At 35.9% G+C, this 8,678-nt stretch overlaps 1 long non-coding RNA gene across 1 annotated transcript; it reads left to right on the top strand.

Annotated features, from left to right (window-relative positions):
- Window positions 1-661: 661 nt before the first annotated feature.
- Window positions 662-7,066, top strand: LOC136842051 (uncharacterized). Its single transcript, XR_010854163.1, has 3 exons — window positions 662-821; window positions 6,196-6,349; window positions 6,792-7,066. It is a non-coding gene; the product is annotated as an uncharacterized lncRNA (long non-coding RNA).
- The last annotated feature ends 1,612 nt before the right edge of the window (window positions 7,067-8,678 follow it).

Genomic DNA, 8,678 nt, shown 5'->3' with positions numbered 1-8,678 from the left:
AATATCATTTTAGGATATATATATATATATATATATATATATATATATATATATATATATATATATATATATATATCCCTTTTAACAAGTGATTTGTTTTCTAATGATGTGATAGGGTTAAAAAATGTGGTTGAAAGACTGCCCTTTTTTTCATTGCAAATGACAGTATCTTGAAATGAAATGTCATTTTCGATTAAATATAGAATATAATATAAGCACTGTGAAGTTTAGTATAAAAAAAACTTGGTAAATTTTTGCCGCATGAAAAACATTCAAGTATATTGCAGTTTTATTTTTTCTATTAATATTCTAACATATTGATAAACTTTGGAAACCTGGAGAATTTTTAAAAATCAACCAGTGGATCACGTTTGAAATAAAACACTTTTTACAAGGATGCATAATGTACTGAAGTACATTTTCATTTATTTTGCGAACGTAGACATGCGATTAAAGGAAAGTAATGTTCAATTATTTAGTAACTGTTCATTTTTGTCATGTTTTTATTTACGGAAAATCATTTCATTTAGGTCCTTATTCATTGCTCTTTCCCCTTGCCAACAGATGTCACTACCGTGTCGTTTGTTGCAACGTAATGTGTACAGGCAGTGTCACTGTATTCGTAGAGACTCCTTGCCCTTCCGTCAGCCAATCAGGGAGCGAGTTGCTCCTTCTTATGGGAAGGATGGCATGGACGGCTGTGATTGGTTGGTTGTGGTTGACCGTTGAAGTGCAATGGTATTTTTCCAAGGAAAGGCGTTCTAAGGCGGCTCGTATATTTTGCAAGTGCTTGAAGGTAGGAGATTCATTTTCATTTAAAGGTAAGTTTGGAATTCGATTTTTATTTTTTGTGTGTTAGAAATTTCTTTTGGTTGTGTTGCTAAAGGACTGCTGGAGTTTTTTTTTTTTTATGAGAACCTTTGTAAGTTCTGAGCAGGGTTATTTGTTGGCTTAATCTCGTGAAAATATTTTCCTTAATTACTCTCTTCCTGAAGTGACGCTTTACATTCAAGAAAGTTCGATGAAGTAACGGGTAGGCTTTAGATTACGTGTTGGTCTTAAGTATACCTTAGTTTTACCAGACCACTGAGCTGATTAACAGCTCTCCTAGGGCTGGCCCCAAGGATTAGACTTATTTTACGTGGCTAAGAACCAACTGGTTACTTAGCAACGGGACCTACAGCTTATTGTGGAATCCGAACCACATTATAGCGAGAAATGAATTTCTATCAGCAGAAATAAATTCCTCTAGCTCTTCATCAGCCGGCCGAAGACTCGAACTCGGGCCTACCGAGTGATAGGCCACAGCTCTACCGACTCGCCCAGCGAAGAGCTGTATGTAATCGATTCGAAATTTAATCTGCCCGCCAATTAATACTTAAAATTTAAATGCCTTGTAACGCGTTGTTCAAAGTATTTTACTGGATATTCTGTAGATTACCGAAGCCTAACGTTCAGAATGTTATGCATTTAAATAATGTTAAAGCTATGTATTTTGTACTGCATAAACATCCAAAGGTTAAGGTCTTTTGAAGCTACTTCGTTATGCCAAGAGGTTAATTGGATTTGCATTAAGTATCTACAAGAGGATTATTATACATTAAATAACTTAAACTTTCTAATGTATTTACATACTTCACTGCTGAACGAAGAGCCAAATTCTATTAAAACTTCAGAGATAGCCATGTTACTTACTGGAGTAACCTATAAACTTAATATTCTGTAAATGGAAAACTTTGTAGTTTGAACGCGTGAACTGTTTAAATTAGTTTTTCGTATCTGTTGACAGTTCAGAAGTTAGAGAAGTATCCAGGTAGTTAAAATGGGTTGTGGCGTAGGCAACTAATGTAGCCTCGAAAATGTTAGGTATTTCGCTCATTAAACTCTTTCCAAAAATGTTGGTTATTGCTAGCTGATGCTAAACCATAGGAGTAAATATTTAACTAGGTTTTATGGGGTTGCTTTCATTTACGAACTGTGAAAATGCTGAGATTTACTTGTGAAATTAAAGCTGAACTACCTTGGCGTACTTGGTTCATGTTTTCGTAATAGTTTGCTTCCGATGCATATGTCAGTTTCTAAGTTCCCCCCGAGAGTTTATGAAACCGGCAAAGCCTGAGGATTTTACTGAAGGGAGGAGTAATGTGTCCCTTTTCTTAAAGGGAATGTGAGCAGATGACAGTGCACAAGTCTACGCCCAGATATTGCGTTCATGAACAGTTATGAATTCTTGTATGCATTTTCTGTGATGCTACGTGAATGGTGTTACATTATGGAAGGGGAAACTGGTTATGTTCGTTTGTGGCAATTTATTTGCTAGTGCCTTTAGTGGCGTAAAAACAAAGTTTTCAAAGATTTGAGCCTCTTTTAAGCATATTAACCACTGTGATGCTCAGCGTAAGGGGTTCCTCTGCCCAAAAATGGTAAATTGCAGTGTCTGCAAATTTTTCGAAATTGAGATATGCCACCTATTGGGCTCGTGAAACACTAATACACAAGTTACTGTAGTTTCAGAATGATTCTTCAATGCTTTCCACGAGTATTTAAGGGGTCACTGCTTTCCACGAGTATTTAAGGGGTCACATTTGCAGTATCTGCAAAATCAGTAGTAAGGCCAGGATAAACTGTAGTATTTACCATTTACTTCAGTTTTTAGTTTTGTATTTTTGCAGATACTGCAGTCTTCCATTTTAGGGCAGTCCTGTCCAATCCTCTTTTCAACGCCAAAGCCAATGAGCAGCTGAAAGTGCCCTATAGTGCTTGGCTTCCTAGTCTAGTTTCCATGTCAGGTGAAAAGGTATAAACGTAGAAAAACTATGTACTTAATAGATAAGTGTGAGGGCATGGAAAAACCTGTCCAAGCATCAAAAAATGTTCAGCTGGGCACACTGCTGCTAAATCAGGTAATAAGCATGCGAAGATAACTGAAGTAAATTAATCAGGGTAAAATTTTTAAAGTTGCCAATGAGACTCCAGCCAGCCATTTCTGCTTGAAAAGCCATATTTGGTTTTTGATGCAAAAATGGCCAAGAAATGATAGGGCACTTAAAGAACCTAAAAATACCAACCTAACGTAACCTAGGGGTGTTTACTGGTTACAATTTTGCCGTATTGGTCATGGGGAGGGGATGGTCTGTGTGGTGTTACCTTGTAAGTTGTAAATAGATTCATATTTTATTTATCATTTGCGCAGTAGTGTTTATGGGGTTCAAAATAACGAGAATGGGCTATTTTCAAAAATGTGGGTTACAGTTTTATATGTATTGGCAACTTATAAAACCATACCTTAACCAGTTCAGGTACCTTGCCTTTTAATCAGAGGATTGAGCTCCCGTTGCTTAGGTACAAATTTTCATTTTGTTACTGCCCATCATCATTAAACCTTTTAAAGATAAAAACGAAACACGACTTTAAATTTTAGACTGAAGAAAAAGTTTTCACTATTATATATCGCATACGACTTTCATGAAATTTAAGTTGTCTTTAATCTAAACTTAATTTTCTTTACCCTCCATAAAAAAATTCCTGAAAATTTAATATCTTATTAATTACCCCCGTGGACGTTTCATGGAAGTTAAGTTTTTAATCTAAACTATTTTTTTTTTTATTTTGACTTAACTGATAAGTGCTTCAAGTACCCAGATGTAATAACTAGTCTTAGTTATTACAATTAACATACCTTATTGTCAAGCCACGCCTATGTCTACTGTAGGTGTTAATACTGCCCAAACTGCAACCCAAATTTGAAAAGCATAATGCTAAAAGCCGCCTAGGGAAGGGAACTCGGTAAGGAGCAAATACGTAGTGAACAGGATAAAAAATTTAAAACCACCACCAGTGCCTTCACCAACAGTTTAAAATTTTGATTTCCAACGATTAAATTCATAGCTAAATATTAGAATTTAGGAGCAAAATTTCTGAAAGAAAAAAATTAATTTACCAAAGATCCTGAATAATTAAAGATCTAGAGGATATTGAGAAAAGCCAGTTGTTTTTCTAAGGTTCTTTGTTTAAACTTTGTTCAGTAAGGATTTTATAAAAAAAAATTGCTAGTCGATATAGCAAATGAGTCAAAATTCCGAGGGGGCTATTATGTTTTATGGTAGAAGTCAGTGCGAACGATTGTGCCTGGAAGTAACTTACACGGTAATTCTTCACAACTGCATATGAAGTTTACACCGGCCCTCTGATCTTGCTTAAATGGTAAAAGCCTCTGTCGAATAGCAAGGGATAGTCTGATAGTCAATAATCCCGATGCTTGACCCAAGACTGTCTTGGCATTTTAGTCAAAATAGCTCAAACTTCGTTCATTCGGAACTACTTTGGATATCATTGAGATCTGTAATAACTGAGCTGTACTAAAGTAGTTTTAGACTTTCCCTGCCATTCTCTTGACCCTTCCGTGAAGCTCTCTAAAATTTGCAACATTCTTGAACAGCGATTTCCGAATACACCTCGAGGCTTGAAATATAACAAACGGGTTCTTGAATTTCCAGGTTAGTGTTCGAAGTCCGGTGATGAGCGTTGTAACATTGGTAATGAAGAATCTAATATGGTTGTAGGTTGAAACAACACAGTTCCTCTCTTCAAATTAGACTAATAGAATAGGTGGAGAGTGGAAGAACAGAGTCAAATGAAAGTCGTTAGAAAATGAAGTACAGTAGAGGGTAGAAAGATTTGGGCAGACGAAGGAATCTGTATTCATTGTCATAATGTTGCGCGGAGACTTTGTGTTATCGCCCTCGTGTGATAAATTCTAGGTATCAGTAGAACTTGTGTGGATTAATGTATCTGTTGTTTGGACTGAATCCCTTTCTTTATAGTCTTGCTGTTATTCCTTTTAAGTTTTTTTTTCCTTATCGTGCATTATTTGCTTGCATGCGAGCATACAATTGCTTTAACCTCAATCTTGTTAATATTCATCCTTAGGCCTATTGCAAATGTTTCAAATCTTTTGATAGACTAATCCTACATTATTCTAGTTGCTCATCTGACACTGCACTTGGTGATTGTCCCCTGCCATGAATGGCCATGGTTTTCATTGTAGATATTTAAGCAGTCTGGTTATTCCGTGGTAGGTTAGAGTTTTTGCCAGGTTAATGCTGCACTTCGGCGTTACGTCATTGACTGTATCTGCGTTGTGTACTAGATAACTTTTTTAGCCCCTGTTGAGATTCAGGTGAAAATCACGGGATTACAGCAGCTATATGTTTTGGAGAACCTTCTTTATTGGTCATTGACATATGCAAGATTGGTGAATTAGAGTATTCCAATATCCAGTACAAGTCTTAAGGCTTTCTTACAAGCGAACACCTAATTTTTCGTCGAGTTTCTGGAATACTGGTTTTCCTTTCGTGTCTTGCTGTCAGTTTGCTGTCAGTTTTGGATGGTTGAGGAGTTTCATAATTTTTTTAATTCTTAAATTCAACGTGAACTAGATAAGCTAATTGAAATTTAATGTTGTTAATGGATGCCCATAGATAAGTCTGTGGCGTAATGTGAGATTTCTGGCAAATCGGCTCTGTGCTATGAGGTACCATGACTTGTATTCCACTTGTAATTGAATGTCGCCATAGAGTGGCATATTTTTTTTTTTTTTTGTATTTAATAATATTGCACTGGAAGCCTCAAGGAACATCGGAAGTGCCTATAAGGTAGACCAAAACATTTAGGTCTGTTATGTGAAATGTTCAGGGGAAGGATGAAGGCTACTGAATATGCAAAGATAAACTTGCAGCAGTAGTGTAGGAAGTGAAAACTTTTTTTTAGGTTCTATTGTTTTATTCTTAAAACCAGTTTTATAGAACTTTGAAGATGTGCCGAAGTACACTTAGTCACTATGTTAGTGAAATGTCTAGTGGAAGGATCAAGGTTACTGAATATGCCGAGATCAACTTCTGTAACAGTAGTGGAGAAAGTGACTAGTTTTAACTTTTATAGGTTTTGCTGTGGTTTTTTCTAAAACCAGTTTTATAGAATTTTTGAAGATGTGAAAAAGTGCACTTTGTTCTAATTTTTGGTAGAATACCGGTAATAGTTTTTATCACAGCAGTAGCAGATTGAGTTTTCAAAACATGAGTATTTCAACTGGAACGATTTTAACTATATTTGAAGTTTTAATTAATATGATCTATGTGCGAAATTTTATAAAGCTGATCGTTAGTGGTCTGGAATTAACTTTCTTTCCCCTTCCAGAAGCGCGAGGTGAAGGCATGTCGGTTACAAATGGCTATGGATATATCTCGACAACTAACGGCTGAAACAAGACCGGACTGTTAAGGCTTAATTGGAAGGTGGTCCAGTGCATAAACTAGAGCAGATGCCCTTAAAGTTGTAGCGTCAACAGAAGGTAAATGCTAATTTTGATAACCGGATGAACAATAAATTCAGGCATCCTATAACGGGAGTAAGTAACGATCCCCCTCTCCGAATGTCTTAGGAACACTAAGAGATGTTTAAACTCCCCTTAATGCTTAGACAAATATTTTCCTTTCGACTTTTTACTTCATTAACTTAACTCCTCAGGTTTTTCCTGAAATTTGGATTGTTTGTGCACAAGTTTTGAGGTAAAGGTCTATTGAATATCTTTGCAGAAATACATTGGAGGGCAGGAAAAATGTTGGTCCAATGAATTTCCGTTCAGGAATGAATTTGGGTGGGGGATGATTGACTGTTGCATCGACTGCAGAATCAAGTTGATAGTTATTTTAGTTTTGCAGTTACGCCGAATTTTCAGAAATTTTCACAGTTCGTTGCTAGTTCAGTTTTCTTAATTTAAATCTTGTTTGCAGCATGTGGAAAGAGCTTGTGCAGGCAGTCTGCACCCAGGAAGTAACATCTTTCATTTACGAAGTGAGCAAATTAGCAGTAGTTAATTGGAGTGAGCAGTTAGCAGTACTGTAATGAATTGGGAACTGGAAATAAACTAAACTGAACGACCTCCCGGGAACACTTCAAGCCCCATTCAGTAACTTGGTACGAACACAGTTTAAAGATATGACCTCTTGTACAAGGATTGAAATTATGTATATGCTGCAGGAATGGTGTAGAAAGGCTCTCTGGAGATCGCAGGGATCCTTTTCATGTAATTAGTGCTCAGCTGAACGAATAAAAAAGTGAATTCTAGATCTTGACGCAAATACCCTATTCATTTCTAGATTGGCGCTAATTTTGGTATTTCAAAGTTTCGCTAAATTGGAGTAGGCTATTCCCTTTAAACTGGTCAAGTATCCTCCATATTAGAGTTCCTGAATACGAAATTAAGTGGAACTATAGTTTTGCGTATGGTTGTTAGCGAGTCATTAGTCTTTCGGTAGGTTATAAGTTTATTCGAATTCTGATACAGATTTTTTTAAATCTTAGAGACTGTTGCTGTATAATTTAACGAAGGAAATTGTTGGTGAAATGTAGCAGTGGAATTCTGTATTAGGAATTTCAGTTGGTAAGTGTTTTAATTTTTTCTGGAGCACTTAAAATAGCCTTGAGTTACATGCCATCAGGCCCGATTCAAAGTAAAAAAAAAATAAAAGTTGCTAATTGACTAGGTATCATTTTTACAGTATTTACTGTAAACGGAGGGTTCCAGGGAATATTGATAGGTGGATTTTAAAACTTTATAGTTCAGAACACAGCCCATAGTAGTGGGCTACAGTAGTCTGCTTGCCTAGGAACAACAAACTACATATTCTTCGCTGGAGGTGGAGGTTTATTTTTGTAGGTAGTGCAAATCTTACACCCGTAACTAAATATAAATAACCTCTAGGCTGCTACTGTTTTATAGACATACAGGTATACTGTTTTATAGACATACAGGTATATTTGAATTGCATCTACAGTCCAACTGTACAAGGTCAATGTATTGTGCCTCTTTATATTTTAATGTAATGTCAATATAAGTAATGGGTAATATTCTAGGCATTCAGTAGGTGATAAAATAAGATCTTGCTCTAATTTTCTGGGAGCATTTTCAGAAAACATCAGTATCTTTATATCTAATGAATAAATCAGTCTCACAACAGCTGGATATGTATCTTGTCATGAACGAATTTAATGTAATTTAGTGAAAGTTTACCATTCCAGAGTGGGCTACAATAATATCTTTTATGGCATGGATTGTCAGACAGGATTATGTATGAAAAGTGAAAGTTCTGAAGTCCCGAGGGGACATGTTCAGATGTTATCAGACACTGTTTAGTATAATTGCTAAAGGAAGGAATTGAAACTGAAGATAACTGTAATACATGTAATATGTGGGTAAAAAAAAATCAGTATTAAGAGATAGTATTTGAGAAATCTGATGAGAAAGCTTATCCTTCTAATAAATTATATTTCAAATAGTTTGAAGTAAGCTTTTAAAATAAATTTAAATTTATTGTAGGGTAAATTATAAACACTGTCAGTTGTATGAACGGTATTTATTTTTAAGTTTTTAAAATTTGCTTTTAAAATTTGCTTTTATTATAGGTGATTGGAAAACGGTAATAAGGATGACCATGAGGCAAGAAGTTCTAATCAAACATTGAGAGCAGGCGGAAGCAAGTAAGGAGAGAGCAGGCGGAAGCAAGTAATGAGAGAGCAGGCGGAAGCAAGTAATGAGAGAGCAGGCGGAAGCAAGTAATGAGAGAGCAGGCGGAAGCAAGTAATGAGAGAGCAGGCGGAAGTAGTAAGGATGACCATGA

This window comes from Macrobrachium rosenbergii, chromosome 9 (assembly GCF_040412425.1).
Source record: "Macrobrachium rosenbergii isolate ZJJX-2024 chromosome 9, ASM4041242v1, whole genome shotgun sequence".
In the NCBI taxonomy this organism is placed as follows: Eukaryota; Metazoa; Arthropoda; class Malacostraca; order Decapoda; family Palaemonidae; genus Macrobrachium; species Macrobrachium rosenbergii.
The sequence above is the reverse complement of the archived record's forward strand: the minus strand, read 5'-3'. Positions and strand labels throughout refer to the sequence as shown.